This window comes from Echinops telfairi, unplaced genomic scaffold, assembly GCF_000313985.2.
Source record: "Echinops telfairi isolate 266 unplaced genomic scaffold, ASM31398v2 ScPeMD7_5;HRSCAF=22, whole genome shotgun sequence".
NCBI lineage: Eukaryota > Metazoa > Chordata > Mammalia > Afrosoricida > Tenrecidae > Echinops > Echinops telfairi.
Window position 1 is genome coordinate 41,198,649 of NW_022103901.1, and position 17,681 is coordinate 41,216,329.

The following is a 17,681-nucleotide window of genomic DNA, read 5'->3' on the forward strand; positions in this document are numbered from 1 at the left end:
TCGCTCTGCGTCAGAATGGACTAGAAGGCAGTCGGGACTACACACAGAGCCCTGAAGCGCTTCCCGCCACCGAAAAGTGCGGGAACCAGAACCCACTCTCTGGGTTCTAGTTGCCCGGAAGGGTCGCTGTGAGTCAGAGGGAACATGTTCAGGCCTTTTGGCCAGACACGGGGACAAGACCGGTAAGGCTTCCTCCTTCTGGGGCTCTACTTCTGGGTGAAGGACACAAGTTGGTACAGGTTTGCCCCTGCCCCTGCCTGCCTGAGGAATAAATGGGAAGAAGAGCGGAGCCAGGAATCCAAACAGCTGTACCAGGCTGCTGACGCCGGGTCAGGACGGTTCTGTGCCGCAGGCTGTCCCGTGTGCAGTGGGGCAGTGAGCAGCCTCTGTGCACTTGAAAGTGGAGCATCCCTTCAGTTAGGACAGCTACAGAGGCTGTGGACATGGCCTGATAGCCCCGGACCACGGACCCCTTACCATCGAGTCAGTTCCTATTCAGCGATCCCATGGGGCAGAACAGAGCAGCCCCCTCTGGTTTCTAAGGCTGCCCTTAGACCAGCGCAGGCTGCCACGTTTCCCTCCCTTGGGATGGGGGGTTCAAACCACTGGCCTTTGGGTTATCAGTCGAATGCTTCACCACTATGTCTCCAGGGCTCCTCTGACAGGGGGACAAGGCCAAAGTAGCATTTAAGTTGAAACTCAACTGGTCCTGTCATAAGTGTCCACCCGCCCTGCAAGGCCAGTGCACTCGCTCAATGGCAGTAGTTGGGAACCATCCCGAGATGGCTGTGATAACAGGCCACACACTTGTACCCTCAAGTCGAAGGGGTGTCCTGGTCTCAGTGGGGCCACCCACAAAGGGGCATGCCTGCAGCCCTGAGCCCAGTGCTATGGGGCTGGGGAGCCAAAGGAAAGGGCAAGCCATCCTTCTAGGGCAGCGGGTCTCCCCTTCCTCAGGCCTCCGTGAGCCTTTCACACAGCTCCTCATGTGGTGGTGACCCCCAACCCTAACATGATTTTCTCGCTGCTACTTCATAACTGTAATTTTGCCACTATTATGAATCAGGCGACCCCTGTGAAAGGGTCATTCGACCCCAAAGGGGTCATGACACACAGGTTGAGAACCACTGTTCTAGGGGCTCTGTGGTATGAGGAGGGGCACGCCACACCCCTCAGCCTCCCTTTTGCTTACAATGCGCCTGGGGAGCGCACACATTCAACTGCCCCCAAAAGGCTGGCACGAGGCTACCACAGGTGCCTCAAAGGAGAGGCCTGGCGCTCCTCAGATAAGCCAACCTCCGAAAACCCAGTGGTGTGCAGGCTGCGCCAGCACAGGGCAGCCAGTGAAGGTGGAGGGATGAAATGGGCATGCGCAGATGGTCCTGGCCGCCCGACGCCAAGCAGCTTGAAAGGCAAGGAACAGGCACAGGGCCTTGCCGTCCTGCCCACCCCTGGATTATCCAGCTGCCCGCCCTCCCCATCTGCAGAACCCTGTGTGTGTGTGTGCCAGCCACATTCCCTTATGCTCAGCCTCTCCTCAGAGAAGCCCCTGGCTTCCTGCCCATCTCTCAAGACCTGGTCCCCAACAGCCCTCTCCAGTGGAGGCTGGGCCTTTCCATTTCTTTCTCCAGGGCCCATGCTCTCCCTGATCCCGAGTTCCACTCCCAGCCTTAAAAGCACCAATCCCTTTGACACGAAAAGCCTCAGCCACAGAATCCTCTAGGCCTCCTCTTAGGACCCTCACCTCACGGGGCTCACCGACAGCCTGACTTCTCCTGCCCGGGACCTTTCCTTCAGGCCATATGGGCCTCTTTAAGACGAGAGCTTCTCTGCTGCTGCTGCTGCTACAAGGTGAGCAGTTCAAAACTCCACCCGGCTGGGCTTTCGAGTCCCATACAGAGTGATGGGCTCGGAAACGCACAGGGGGAGTTCTGCCCTGTCCTGCGGGGTTGCGGTGAGTCGGCGTCGGCTTGGAGGCCGTGTCTGAGAGTGCTGCTGCAGCATCTCTTCAGCTTCTTCAAGACCTGGTCCTCTTCCCACGTGGCTGCTCTCTGCCACATGGATCCCACGGCCCATATGCCCTGGCCCCTGTCACTCTTGCCTGACAGAAACCCAGCCTTGGCCAAGCTCACCACCCACCCTGGAGAAGAGCGTCGTGCTAGGTAAAGTCCAGGGTCAACAAAAAGGAGGAGGGCCCAGAGCCCACAACAGCGGGCCCCACCGAGGAACCCTTTGAAGATGTGACATTCATAAGGCAATTAGATGGAAAGAAGGCCCTTCGATAAATGGCACTGAGAAAACTGGATTTCCACATGCAGAAAAACGAAACAGATGCATGCCTCCACCCTGCACAAAGAAGTGCACAAGTGAATGAAGGACACCAATGTGCACGCTCCAACCATCGGATTCTCAGGAGAAAAGGCAAGGGCAGCAGTCACAGAGGATCATGTCACAGAAGCACAAGCAGCAAAAACAAAATAAGGCCTTGAGGCAGTTACATAATCTCTTGTCAACTTGTGAAGGGGTGGAGTCTAACCTGTCAACCAGGTCGCAGCTTGATGACCTCATTTGGAGGTGCCACAGAGATAAATAGCTCACTGGAGGCCAGATACACTCACTCCCCACAAGACATTCCTGCTGACAAGACACATGGAGTTATGCTAGAGTACTGGAGCTGGAGGAGCCACGTGGAGACCCACACCAGCATTGAGATGCTTCCACTGCCACTAGATCCACAAGACTTTCTACCTACTGGCCTGTGAATTTCCTGCATTTGGCATCATCGCACGTGTTGCCTGAGTCTGAAGAGGAATGTATAGACTGGTATTAGACATATGGGCTGATATCTGACTTATGGACTTGATCTGGACTGGGCTGGGATGTTTTCTTAATATGCAATTGTTCTTTTATATAAAGCTCTGTCTTATATGAGTCTCCCTAGATTTTTTTCCTCTCTAGTCTGCCCAGAATAACACAGGCCTCATTAAAAAAAAAATAGAAACTTTTCTTTACCAAAAGACCCAAAACAGAAAAGACAAGCTACCAACTGGGAGATTATCTTTGGAAATCATCTATTCAGTAAAAATAAAATAACCAAAATACATGTAAAACATTGACAACAAAAGACTAGTAACCCAATCACAAAATTGGCACAAGACCTGAATAGCCATTTCACCAAGTGAACATTCGAAAGGCCACCAAGCAGATGAGAAGACATTCATTAAGCATCAGAGATGCTAATCAAAACTACAGTGAGATACGGTTTCACACCCCCTAGCATGGCTAAGATTTTTAAAAGAAAGTAGCACGCGTTGGCTTGGACATGGAGCGATCGGAGCCCCCATGCACTGCTGGGGGGAATCCAAGCCGGCTGTAGAAAACAGTGTGGAGTGAAAACTAAAAGTGGAGCGACCATCTGCCCAGCGGTCCCCTCTAGGGACATGCCCACAAGTCTCCAAAGCAGAGCCCAGTGCTCATTCGATGCACTATGCACAGTGGCCAGAGGCAGGAAGAGCGTACAGGCTCACCATCAAATTAGTGAGTATTTATAGCACAGCAATAGGGTAGCCGAGCAAACCCACCCACAGATTCACAGGGATGGAGAAGCACAGTTGGTACATGCATGCCATGGGCTCAGCCGTGGTCTTGTGTTGTCGGGAGTCATCAAGTCGTCGGTGGCCTGCCATGCACAACAACGAGACACTGCCCTGCTCCAGCCTCACAACCATTCCTAGGTTTGAACCATGGCTGCATTCACTGTCGATCCATTTCATCGCGGTCCCTCTATTTCACCAAGTGTGATGCCCTTCTCCAGAGACTGGCCTCTCTGACATGTCCAAAGGACGTAAGATGAAGTCTTGCCATCCTTGCCTCTCAGGAGCACTCTGGCCATACTTTCAGAGTCGAGTTGACCATGTGATGTGAACAGAGCGAGCCTGTGGGAGTGGAGCCTTCGCAATCCTCACTTGCTGATGGGCACAACCCAAACTGAGAAGAAACAAGCTACAAAGACCTATGAGTAATGGGAGCTTGCCCTGTACGGAGCATGGCTCTAGGAAAGTAGGGAGCCGTCAGAAGTGAGATCAAGCTCGTGAAGCTCAATGCCCTAGGCCTGAGCCAGCTGAAATGCACTGGGGCATCGGCCAGTTTGAGTCAGAAGATCATATGGTTTACGAGGCCAGGAATGGCATGATACAGAGGGACTGATTGTCAAAAGGACATTTCACCATCTATTTTGAAGTACAATGCTGTCTGTGATAGTATTAGATCTATCACCCTTTAACAAAATCCAATCATACTCATATTTTGCACCAAACACTAAAGCTAGTTGTGAAGACATTTAAAAGTGCTACAAACATTCTCCGTCAGAAATGGGCAATCCAGATGCATTGATAATGATTGGCAATTGAAATGCAAATAGTTGAAACAGGAAAGAACTCTACTGGGAGAATATAGCCTTCGTGGTAGAAATGAAGCTGGAGATTGACGATAGAACTTCGCCAGACTACCAATGACCTTCTCGTAGCAAATACTTTTTTCAACAATACAAAAGGTGACTATATACGTGGACTTCTCCAGATGCAATACACAGAAATCAAATTGAGTGCTTCTGTGGGAGGAGATGATGGAGAAGCTCATTATCTGTAATCAAAACCAGTCCAGGGTTGGCTGTGAAATAGGCCATCAATTGCCCATATGTAAGTTCAGGTTGAAACTGAAAAAAAGTAAAATAAGTCCACGAGAGCCCAAATACAACCTTGAGTTTATCGCACCTGAATTTTGAAAACATCTCAGGAACCGTTTGCTGCATTGAACACTGATGACGGAAGACCGGATGACGTCAAAATCATCATGAAGAAAGCAGAGGTCACTGAAAAGTCAGGAGGGACAGAGAGTTCAAAGTGGAGGTCAGAGAGACTCTGAAACTTGCTCTACATCGTAGCGTAGCTGCAGCAGATGGAAGAAATGATGAAGTCAAAGAGCTGAATAAAAAGTCTCAAAGGGCAGCCTGAGAAGACAAAGCCAAATATTATAAATGAAATGTACAGAGACCTAGAGTTAAGAAAGCTACAGGGAAGAAAGAGCGTGCTCAGCACACCTGGACCTGAAAGAACTCGAGAAGTAATTCAAGCCTCAGGTTGCAACGTTGAAACATCCCGTGGGCAAAATATTGAAGGATGAGTGAAGCGTCCAAAGGGAAATGGAAGGATACACAGAGTCAGTGTCCCAAAAAGAGCCCGTCAACAGTCCACCTCTCCAGAAGACAGCATGTGAGCAAGAACCAATGGTGCTGAAGGAAGAAGCTCAAGCTTCATGAAGGTCCAGGAAGCGATGCACACCAAGGGAAACGTTTCGGCAGGCTGAGGAAACACTGGACGCCCTCACTCATGTATGCCAGGGTTTGGAAGACAGCTACTTGGCCAACTGACTCGAAGAGATTCATATTTGTGCCCATTCTGAGGAACAGAATACTCAAGGTACAGAACAGTATCTCTGATATCACATGACATGCCAGTAAAATTGCTGACAATCAGCCCGCAGCACATTGACAGGGAGCTGCCAGGGTTCAGGCCGGACTGAGAATAGGACATGGAACAGGGATGTCATTGCTGATGTCAGATGGATCTTGGTTGAAAGCAAAGAACACTAGAAAAATGTTTGCTTGTGTTGCAGTGACTGGCAAATGCACGTGAATCTGAAGGTTGTCACAAGTAAGGGCAGCATTGTGAAGAATGGGAATTCCCGAACTCTTCTCTGCCCACGAAGAACTTGTACACAGGTCAAAAGGCAACTGTGTGAGCAGAACAAGGGAGAATGCTTAAACCGAGAAAAGGTGTGCAATGTGGTTACATCTTCCCACCATACCAATAGAATCTGTATGCTGAGCAAATAATTAGAGACGTCGGATTATATGCAGAAGAATGTGGCATCAGAATTAGGAGAAATCTTGATACATGCTATAAGTATGAGTGGAGTTTGTAGGATGCTGAGTGAAATAAGTCAATCAAGGGGACAAATCTGGTATGATCTCATTGATATAAAAAGGGGAAAAAAGGGAAATATTCAGTGAACCAGGTTTACTAGTTACCAGAGGTAGAAGAAAGGGATTAACAGTGATGGAAACTACCAAATGTATTAAGAGTAGAATTGTACAGCCAGTTGCTATCATTTGCGTCAATAAATTGCATACTTTAAGAAAATTGAATTGGCTGAAGTTGTGTGATATGTACATAAATCAAACCAAACTCCAAAATAAACTGCCACTGAGTTTAGTCAAACTCATAATGACCCAAAAGGACAGGGTAGAATTCCCCGTGGGTTTCCGAGACTGTAACTGTTGAGGGGAGTAGAAGGCCCCATTTTCTCCCGAGGGGCAGCTGATGGTTTTAAACTGCTGACCTTGCAGTTAGCAGCCCAATGTGTAACCACTATGCCACCAGGGCTCCTGTGTATTATACAATGAACCCCCTCACACACACCCCAACCCTGCCAAAAAAGAGTCGCTGCTGAAGCTGCTTATATATAACAAGCAAAGGCCTCATGGGATTTGGGTCCTTGATTTAGAGCAGGGTGGGCATGGGCTGTTCAAGACCTGTGAAATATCACTATCAGCTCCCATCACATACCCCATCAGAGAGAACAGTCCCCGCCATCTCAATTGGGTGAGTTCATTAAACGTGTGACCAGTAAGGCCTGCAAATAATGTTATACAGAGAAAAACAATTCCCCAGCCCTGGTTTAGAGGTTACAGTCATGGTTGCACGCGACATCTCAGTTCATTGATAACATGCTCAGTATTTGCATTCTACCTCCTAGTGCGCTGCATAATACCTGGGTCTTAAAGCATGCATTTGGCCATCCGAGGCACGACTGGTCTCTTTTCACCAGCGTCAACAGAAACAGGCGTGTACGGCTACCCCCCCCACCCCCCACCCACGAAGAACTGCTTCCTCTGCATTGAGACCGGGAGAACGAGGTGGCACCTCCCTCCCAGTACTGGACATTGTGAGACGCCAATAGAGGATCGCGATCAAGATGGAGACAATACAGAACAGAATGGTAAATACCCCTGGACCCCAGACTTGCTGGAGCCATGAAGGTGGAACGAGCCTTGAAACTGCTGCCGTGAATAATATTGAAATGTGAAACTAAAACAGCCCCTGGAAAGTCTGGGGCCTGCAACAAGGGCTTTCATTACTGAGAATGGATGTTGGTTGAAGGCAAAGAATTCCAGGAAAATGTTTGCCTGTAGTTTCCCGACCATGCGAAGGCATCCGCCTTTGTGAATCATAAGAAACTCGGGTGACCCGAGGAGGAGGAGTGAGCATCCTTCACTGTGTTCATGCAGAACCCGACACACTCCCAACAGAACCAGGAGACCCTGCACGGTTCGAACCAAGAAAGATGCGAATCACAGTGGCACCGGTCCACCGCCGTCGCTGCGTCTGCACGCTGAGCAAGGGATCTAGGAGCCCTGTCTGGAGAAGAATGTGGCTAAGACTCCGCGAAGGCTCGTTGACAATGTAGGTGGGACCCAGGCGACACGCGCGGTGTGCTGAACGTGAACTCGACGACCACGCTGGATCACACCCGACATCGTGAAACAATGGGACACATAAGCAACCCGTGAAAAAAGAGAAGAGATGGACCTTGTCAGATTCCGTATCATACCCAGTGGCCGTGGGAGCAGCAGTCAGGAAACCAACGGCGCTCTGCTGCCCAAAACCTCTTTGAAGGGGTCAAATGCAACGGTGCAGTCTCGAGGACAAGGTGCACCTCACCCACGCCAGGGCATCTTCTATCTCTTCCTGTGTGTGCCAAGGCTGGACGGTAGCTAAGGAAGACTGGGCAACAATCGATGGCCTTGCACCGTGGTGTTGGGGGTGGATACTGAAATTCCTGTGGACTGCCAGCACCCTAAACAAAGCCATGTCCAAGGAGGCACAGCCAGATGCTCCTGGGAAGTGAGCCGGCCGAGGCTTCCCCTCATGGACTTCGGGCAGGTTGCCAGGAGCGACCAGCCCCTGCAGGAGGCCGGCATGCTTGGTAAAGAGGAGGGCAGGGCCGCCGGCGGCAGTGGGCTCCACCAGTGCACTTGTGAGGACCCGGGCCTGGGCAGTGTTCCATTGGCTTCTGCGTGGGGTCCCTGTGAGGTGGCGCTGACAGGGCACTGAGCCATGGAGGAGTGCCATGGGGCTGAGGCCCTGCTGGCCAGGCGGGGCGGGAAGGAGGGAGGAGAGGGGCCCAGTGAGCAGCTGACACTGAGTTCCACGAAGGCTGGTGGGGATTTCGAAATGCATCCTGGGGGTGCTCGCAGGACAAGACGACTGTGAGCAGCCTCCCTAAACTGTGCGCGTGGAGAATGGTGACGTGGACGAATAATTGCTACCCTGACGGCTGGCGTCACCGTTGCTGGGTTGGTTTGTTCCTCTGGCAGCGCACCGATGTTCACTGTGGGTCAAGAGCACTGCAGGTCACGGGCATCGGCTCTGCCCGGCTCCCCGCCCACTGCTCAGCTCCCAGTGCCCGGGAGACTGGACGTCCCAGCGTTCACTCCTCCAAGTGGCATCTTCGAACTCTTTCCAAAGGTCTCGCGTGGCAGACTTGCCCAGTGCCAGACAGCATTGATTGCCTGAGCGCTCTTTCCGGGGGTGATGACTGTATTGAAGTCACACGAATGCTTTGCCTTTAATCTTTTTTCCATTTTTTAATGATACTGCTGGTTGATTGATCCAGTTCGGAGAATTTTCGTATTCTCCATGTTGAGTTATCATTCACACGGAAGCCTTTGACCTTCATCAGTAGGTGGGTAAAGTCCTCTTCATTTTCAGCAACAAGATTGGGCCTTCAGCTGTTAATGAGCCTTCTTCCAATCCAGACGCCACGTTCTTCCTCACAGAGCCCAGTTTCTCCGGTGACCCCCTCAGCGTCCAGACTGAGACAGCATGGTGAGAGGATGTAGCCCTGCTGCAGCCCTTTCTTGATCGCAATCCGCTTCTGCCCTTGTTCTGTTTAAACAACAATGTAAAATGTCTATGCCACGGGGCAGGTAGAGGGGTGTGAGGGGTGTGAGCTCCAAGGGAGGAGGACCAGGGGCTGGTCCGTGAAGCAACACCTCCCAGGAGGGCCTGGCCAATCTGTGGCCAACACCACTGTAGCCTCGCTGTCTCTCAGATCCACCCTCCCAGCCTGACGCCTGTACAGAACCACAGACAAACCGCCCACAGAACAAAGACTGTCCCAATCAATGACTGGCAGCCGGCCAGGACAGCTGTGGGGCAGGGAAATGCCTGGCTTCGGGTCCCAGCATGGCCACCACCCAACTGTGGAGCCCTGACAAGCCTCTTAACCTCCCTGGGCCACAGTTTTCATCTACAAAGATGCTGGCACATGCCTTCCTCGGGTGCCTGATGCCCAGAGAGCCTGTTTCCCAGGTGCCGGCACTGCCTTCTCCTTCCTGCTCTGAGCCAGCACTGCAAGGTGAGCCAGAACCCAGAGCAGCATCGGGTCCAGGAGGCTGACTCTGACCTCAGGCCTCCGTTTACCTGACAGGTGGGAATCACCCACCTGCCAGGACTTCTGGGAGAGCCCAGTGGGGGAGCCCTTACCAAGGCCTAGGCAACCAGCAGTGCCTCCCCACCCTGGGAGCCAGGCAGCCCCAGTAAGCACCGTCGGGGCAGGCTAGGGCCCAGGGACCCCGGGCATGGCTAGGGATGGGATTCGCCTTTTTCTTGAGTCTCTGCTGAGAGCTAGAGGGTAGTGGTGTGCCAGTGGTGGAGTTCTCACCTTCCATGCCCAAGACCAGGGTTCGGTTCCCCTGCTCTGCACCTCAGGTGCAGCCACTGACCCGTCCGCCAGTGGAAGCTATGATGCTGAGCCTCCGGACGAGGAAGAAAGGCCTGGCGCCCTCCTTCTGGAAATCAGTCAATGAAAGCCGTACGAATGGCAGCGGTCGCAGCCCCAGCTGTCCTGGGGAGGCGCGGGCTCCGCGGCCCTGGGTCAGGCAGCTGTAGCAACGCTGCCGCCACCATCGTACCCCAGGCCTTCCTCCTTCTCACGGCCCCTCCTCTTTACCAAGCGTGACGTCCTTCTCCAGGGACTGCCCTCTGCTGACCACCATCATCCACCGTGTCCAAGCCTGGCTGCTGCCCCCCATGATGCCTCAGTGCCCACGGACCCTGGGACAAATCGCCAGCCCGGGCACTTCTCCTGCCTGCACATCCCTCTCAGGGTGCCGTGGTCGTCACTCTGCCAGTGCTGCATGGCGACTATAACCCTGGCTCCCGACGTGAGCAAGCCGGGGCCTGGGGCTGTGAAATGCCCAACTCGGTCCACTAGGCCTGAGGCTCAGAGGGGCCAGTCCCGTCCCAGGGACATCTAGGCTGCCCTGTCGCTCAATGTGGGAGAACAGGAAGTGGAGCCAGCTCCTCCCCCACAGGTGCCATGCCAGTCAGCCACTGTCACCACCATTGTCACTGCCTTCCTGCCTTCCACCTGCCACCCTCAGCTGTTTCACGTGGGTGCTGCTGACCCTGCCCACCCCAGCCCCCTCACCACAGACCTCATCTGGTGGACTTGTTACCATGCAGACGGGGGGACCCCACCTGCTTCCCACTCTGCAGGGCAGCAGGAGGCCTGGGAACCTGCATTTCTCACCTGCTCAGAATCGCGGGAGAGGTCAGCAGTGTCCCGGCAGACACTCTGGGCTGGCGGCCCCCGAGGCCCTCACTCATGCCTCTGCACCCCCAGTCAGGCAATCACCGTGGCCATCTCCACCGGACAAGGAGGAAGCCAGGCCACCAGAACCACCTAGCCATTGCCGCCTAGTGGTCCCTGAGATGGCCCCGAGGTGGTCCTGTGTGGGGCCTCCATAGGGTTTCCAGTGGCTGGCTTTTTGTAAGCAGGTCACCAGGCCTTTCTTTCGAGGTGCCTGCAGGAAGACTCTCATCTCCAACCTTCGGTAAGCAGCCCAGTCATGAGCATTGCACTACGCTAAGGAGTCTGAAGTGCACACAGGGGTTAAGTCACACATTCTAAGACTCTGCATTAGGGACACACAGGGCAAGACCTCATGGGGAAGGGGGTCCTGGCTCTTCTCTCACAAGAAGCATTCCAGGCAGGGAGCAGTCATTGATAAAGGCCTTTATGTTTCCACCCTTTTTTCATGGGCCCTTTTTAAGGCCTCGGGCCAGTTGGTTGAAAGACTTTGGGGTCTTTTGGGAGGAAGGAGCTTCCCAGTGGGTTTGAACCTGAGCTCTTCCAGCTCCACTGATTAGAGCCCTCGGCATGGGGTGGGGTGTGTGTGTGGTAGTTACATAATCTGGTACCAACTTGAGACTATTAAGAGTGAAGGAGTGGAGTTTAGCCTATCAATCAAGTCGCAGCTTGATGACCTCATTTGGAGGCACTATGGAGATAAATAGCTCATTGGAGATCTCTTTGCAGGCAGAGAAGAAACTAAGCGAGGAAGTGAGCAGGCAGAGATGAGGGAGGCAGATGCCACACCACTTGAAGACCTCCGAGAAGACAAAGAACAGATGCTGGAGAGACAAGGCTCTGTCCCAGGGCCGACAGAGAGAGGCTTCCCCTGGAACTAGTGCCCTCAATTCTGACTTCTAGCCTCCCAAATGGTGAAAAACCAGGGTTTGTTAAAGCCCTCCACTTGTGCTATTTCTGTTCTCAAAGCAGGAAATAATGAAGAAAGAGGGCTAAAGCTGGAGGGGCGGGGAAAGCCTTCTGAGGAGGTGCTGTTTAAGCTGAAATCCAAAGAAGGAGTAAGAGCAAAAGCAGAGAGGACAAAGGAAATGTTCTACGTCCTCCTGTGGAGGCAGCAGCTGGAGTCTTCAAAGCCAGCAAAACGACTGGGTTTGTCCCTTGGTAGAAAGAAGAGTGAAGAAAATCAAAGGCTCAAGGAAACATTTTGTTTCATGGATTAATGGACCACATGCTCCACAGCCTCCACTACCTGGAGACCGGAAGAAGTAGATGGTGCCCAGCGGCTCTGCTCAAGGTCTCAACAGAAAGTCCTGGCAGAATGCGAGCAAAATGTCGAACAAAATTCAAAATACAAAAATACCAGACACATAAGAGAGACCAGTGCCCCCTCACCCCCCACACAAGCTGCCCCAAGACTATGGCCCTTTAACCCCCTCCAAACCTAGACCTGAGCCTACTCTGGGGGCTCACTGTCCAGTCAAACAACAGGCAGACCTCTAAGGTGGACAGTCGCACTTCCAGGAGAGAACACTCCACCAGAAGAGAGCACAGGGTCAGTGCGGGCCAGTGGCAGAGCTCTGAAGGCAGGAGGGGCTGGAGAGAAGACTGAAGGGAGGTGGGAACTCAGAGAAGATGCAAGGAGCACGCTGCGTGATACATTGAAGGGATTACAACTGATATTACAAAACCAAATATGTGTAAATCACAGAAATGAACTAATTTGCTCTGTAAACTTTCAGGGAAACACATCACCACATCAAAGTTGCTGTGACTGGCTTCCCTAGTGGGCAGAGTGCTGGCCACATGGCAAGCACTGGCCTTGAGCCAGGCACTATGCTAAGCTTGCTATTACATGTGTCCGGGGACACATGTAATCCTTATGAGGATGTTGTTGTTTTTCCTGACCAACTGAAGGGAAGATGGGCCCAGGGGATTGAGAATAACTGAGGGAGGGGCAGGAATGACCTCAGCTGTCTGAACACCAAGTGGTCTCAGATGTCCTCAAAAGACCATGGCCTTCACTACTTCTCCATGCTGTCATGGGACAATACCCTCCCATGCTGCCCCCCTCCCCACCACCACCATGCCTGCAGTGGCATGGAGAGAGATGGCCATGGACTCCTGGGCTTTGGTCAGTGATGAACTGGACACAAGTTGGAAGCTCCATAGTTCAGCAGACAGGTTAAGTTGCTCTTGGATGGGCTGGGTGGAGGAGGCCGAGAGGACTAGGGTCGGGTATTGTGTAGAACTGGGATGGAACAAGAACATCAAGGTCAAAGTCAGGAGAGTCCCTAAGACATTAAATGTAATGGATGTGAGGGAGGAGGCGCAGAATCAGACTTAACTGAAAGTCAAAAACCCCTCAAATCTCAATTTCAATGCCCAGGTAACTAGAACCTTCCTGTGACATTTGGTGAGTGAGTGAAACATTTGGTGACTGAGTGATTATGTGACTGAACAAATGAATGACCACACCCCTTTAGAGAGCATTGACTCAGCTCCACTCAGTGATGGGGACAAAGTTTCCACTGCTGGACAGAGCTGTCCTCTTGTCCTTTCCCATTCTGCCCAGCATCCCCAGGGTAGGGGGCTTGCCCAAGTGACCAGCTGGTCAACACTGAGGCCAAGGGTCAGTGGTTTTGCATCTAGGGGTTAAGAGCACGCTGAGTTGACCAGGTTCCTGGTCAGCCTGCCGACTCCACACACCAGCTCTGAGCACAGGGACCATGCCCACCACGTCCTCCTGGGGTCTTTCAGCCTCACACTCCGGCTCAAGCCTCCTTGCCCAAGTGCTTCTCCTGCCTTTGTCCTCCCCTGCTCCCCTCACATCCACTTTAAAAACACCCGTCATCCACACAGATGAATGATGGGCTCCCATTTAATTGTAGCCTCAATCTAAGAGCAGTTGGCTCTTAAAACATAACTGTTAGGTTTTTATGCCAACATGGATCCTGTAGGAACTTGTGGGTGGAGTTTAGCCTGTCAATCAGGTCACAGCTTGATTGGAGGGCTACTGAGATAAATGGCTCTCTGGAGGCTGACCTCTCCTGATCCCCCCTCTGCTTTACTTTCTGGTTGACAAGCCACTTTGAGTCATGCTGATGGCAACCAAAGCCCTGGAGATGCATCCACCACCATTGGCTCTACAAGACCTTGCCCCCACTGGCCTGTGATTTTCCTGCATTCTGCTGTATTGCATGTGGCTGTGTGAGTCTGAAGAGGGATTTATGGACTAGTATTGAACTTATCGACTAATATCAGACTTATGGAGTTAATCTGGACTGGCCTGGGATGTCTCATAATATATACTTACTCTTTGATATAAAGCTCTTTCTTATACATATGTGAGTGTTTTGAATTTTTTCCTCTAGTTTACCCAACCTAACACTACGGATCTGCTCAATACTTCCCTTCATGAAGAGATCACTGAAGATAAAGGTGCTACAGCAAAGGGTGGTGAAGAAAGCAGATGGTGCCCGGCTACCAACTAGAATAGTTTCTGGGATCTTAAAGGCTTGTATTCAAACAAGCAGCCATCTAAGTGCAATGTCAACTAAGTCCACAAGCAAGAAGCACACCAGCCCATGTGATCCAAAGATGACAATAACAAAATCCAAATATGACAACGGGAAAAGCATCAGAGCTTAAATTGTGAACACTCAAGTTATAGAAGGCTGCTAAGGGAGACAGTGGGAGGCTGAAACCCATCTACAGACTATCTAGTCTGATTCAGGCCCTGGCAGATCCCCTCTAGCCACACACGTGGGTCTAACAGCTTCCCTATCACAGAGGTCACTGTGAACTTGATTATTCTGGATTGAGTATAATACTATGCTACTTGGTCAGTTGACCTCCCTCTTGACCCAACCTGAATTTGCTCTAGGCTTAAATATTTCTTACTTGTTCCACAGCAGAAATTTCCTCGGGCTTTTTTAATGTTGTTAGTGGTCTTTTCTTTTTTACTCTTTATTTTTATTTTTATATTAAAAGTACTTGCTTCTTTCTGATTTTTTATTGCTTATGTTAGTTTTCCCAGTTTATGCAAAAGCAGAAGGAATGGATGGATAGAGATAATCACCGATGCAAGGGCTTCTCAGGGACTAGGGTGGGGCCGGGGAGGGCGAGGGGCATGGAGGAGCAAACAGTGGTGTGGGAGAGGGGAGAGGGAGCGCTAGAACTGATGATGATGATGTATATACAACTCTTTTGAAACCTGACTTAACAATGGAAGTGTATGATATGTGAGTTTTACATGAAGAAAACGACTTAAAAAAAGAAAGAAAGACACCAAAGTTGATCAATGGCTACCAAGGGTGGAGGGGGAAGAGCGGTTGCTCAAGGGCCATCGACTTCACGTTCATGGTGTTGGACGAATTTGGGAAAGGCTATCGGTAATGGTTGCATGACGGAGCACTATCGCTGGCACTGAAATAGAAAGTAGAAGGTGTTGCATGTTTCGTTGTGTATATTTTTCCCACGGGTTAAAAGATTTACACTAATCATAAGTCCAAGGAAGAAGGAAATGTTCTAAAATGATTGTGGTAATGACTGTGCCACTCTTCTTGATGTGGTCGAACTATCGAGTTGCATGCTATTTGGAAGAAGCGCTCATAAAACTGTCAAAAATAAAGAAAATGATAATAAAAAAATAAAAGCACCTGTCACTCATTCAACAGTGCGTCTGAGAGCACTGCTCCAGGTACGATAGGTAACAACAACCACACCCACTCGCTGCCATCGCGTCCATTCCGACTCACAGAGACCTGAAAGGACGGGGTAGAGCTGCCCCTGTCCGTTTCCAAAACTGTAGCTCTCTTTTTGTTTTTGTTTGAAACCAACTTGTGTGTCAATAAAGAACCCAAGTCCGTTTCAGCCGTTCTGCTCCTCCTTTGAAGCCCCTGAGACCAGCCTTTAGGGCTGATGGATAAGGCATCTGGAGGGTTTAAGGCTCTGACCCTTCCAAGCCTGTAACTCTTTACCAGAATAGAAACCCTTGTTTTCTCCTGCAGAGAGGCTGGTGGATTTGAACTGCAGACCTGGCAGTTACGGGCCCATTGTGTAACCACTGCACCACCAGCACATCGATAGCTCAGTGCTATTTAAAGGTGCATCCACCTTTCTGATCTTGCTGTTTGCTGTGTCTTGGACACACGAAGGCCTGACCCTGACCCCAGCCCCTCTGCACACACTGCCTCCTGGCTGGATCATGCCCTTTGGGGCCTAGCTTACAGGCACTTTCCCAAAGAAGTGCTCCCTGGCTCCCTGGTCCACCATCCTTCCCTCGCTATCCATCTCTCCTAGCCTCGCTGGCACATCATGCACCATGACTTTGGCCTTTATTCTGAATGCTGCTTACTAGATGGAAGGCACCACCAATGGAATAAGTTTGCGGGAAGGGGCCATGCTGGCTCTCAGCCCCACTGCATTTCCCCAGCTGGCGCCCACCAGGTCCTGGCTGAGAGAAGGCATGAGTGAATGGAGGAGGGAAGGAGGGAAGAGTGATCACGTGGCTAGTGCTCCAGGGCATCCCTCCTGGTGACAGTATGCACACGATTCCTTCGACCACGAGCTTTCCCGTACAAGCTGGCCACGATGGTGCCACGTGGATCCTGGAGTTCGCTGTACTGGCCCGAGGGCAGAGAATCTGCCTGGTGTGGTATCTAGGCAGCATCCAGCTCGTGCCAGGGCCCAAGCAGGCATCTCCGAGACACCCAGCCCAGATGGCTACAAACCTGAGCCAGGTCCAGATCCAGGTTGCGGGTGCATCTTGGAATCATGAGTCCCCTATTCCCCCTCATCCCTGAGGGGTCCTGTGGGAGCCAGAATGTTTTAGGGAAGCCGGAGTTCTGTGCTGGGGGATCCTGTGGACAGTGTGCGGGAGAGGAGTTCCTCTTTGGCTCCCTCAAACCGCCCCCTGCCCCCCTCCATACCTCCCATGATGCAAAATGCTATTGCATGGGCTTGAACTCTTGTGACACCCCCCCTACACACACACACACACACACACACACACACACACACACACACGGGGCAGAGTATGGATTTCAAGAAGTAGATCACCATGTCTTTCTTCCGCAGGACCTCTGGGTAAACTCAAGCTTCCAGTCAGGAGATGAGCTATTGATGGTTGGCACGGCTCAGAGCTAACCAGCCAGGATGAGCAGGAGCCAAACCTGGTCCCACCAGAAGCTGGGCTCGCCCAATGCTGAGCTTGTGTTCACTTGGTTATCCCCGCCCCCTCCGCACACGGCCCCCGCGCCCCCCTCCCCACAGAACTCAGGTGAATCTGAGTGGGCTGCTTTGTCAAAGTGCATGAACACGTGGAAGTCAGTTTGATTTGCCTCTGCAATGCGGCTGCGCGGTCTCAGAATCTGCCTCTCTTACCGCTGTTGCTACCGCTTATATGTCTCTACATGTTTGGAGGCTCAGCAACAGGGCGGAGAAGCTCTGAGAACTGGATTCAACTTGTCTGGAAATGAACTCACCCCAGGGCTCAATTTTCAGCCAAACATAGACAGGATTATCGGGGAACAATCATACCAGGGAGGTATGCACACATTTAGAATAATCAACCATTTGAGGTTAAAGGGGCAGCTTTTAGCCAAGGTCAGAGTTCAAAGGGTTGGCAGGGGAGGAATGGAAATGGGACACAGGGCAGAGTGGGGTCAGTGAAGTTACATCAGGGTCACGTTGAGGGATGGCAATGAATGAAACGGGGAAAAAGTATGTGAATGGTTGGCCTGCAATGGGAAACAATGACTGCCGGCTATGTCACACCCCCCTACCCCCCCAAAGCCTCCCCATTCACAATGAAAGTCAAAGTCAAGATAAGAATTCCCAGCAACTCCGTGTGCACTTGCTCCCGGGCCCACCCACCCCCTGATGCTACAACTCACCAAGGACTCTCCTCCCTCAGGGCCTTTGCACCTGGTGACCTTCAAAGGGACAACGTTTGCCCTCCAAAG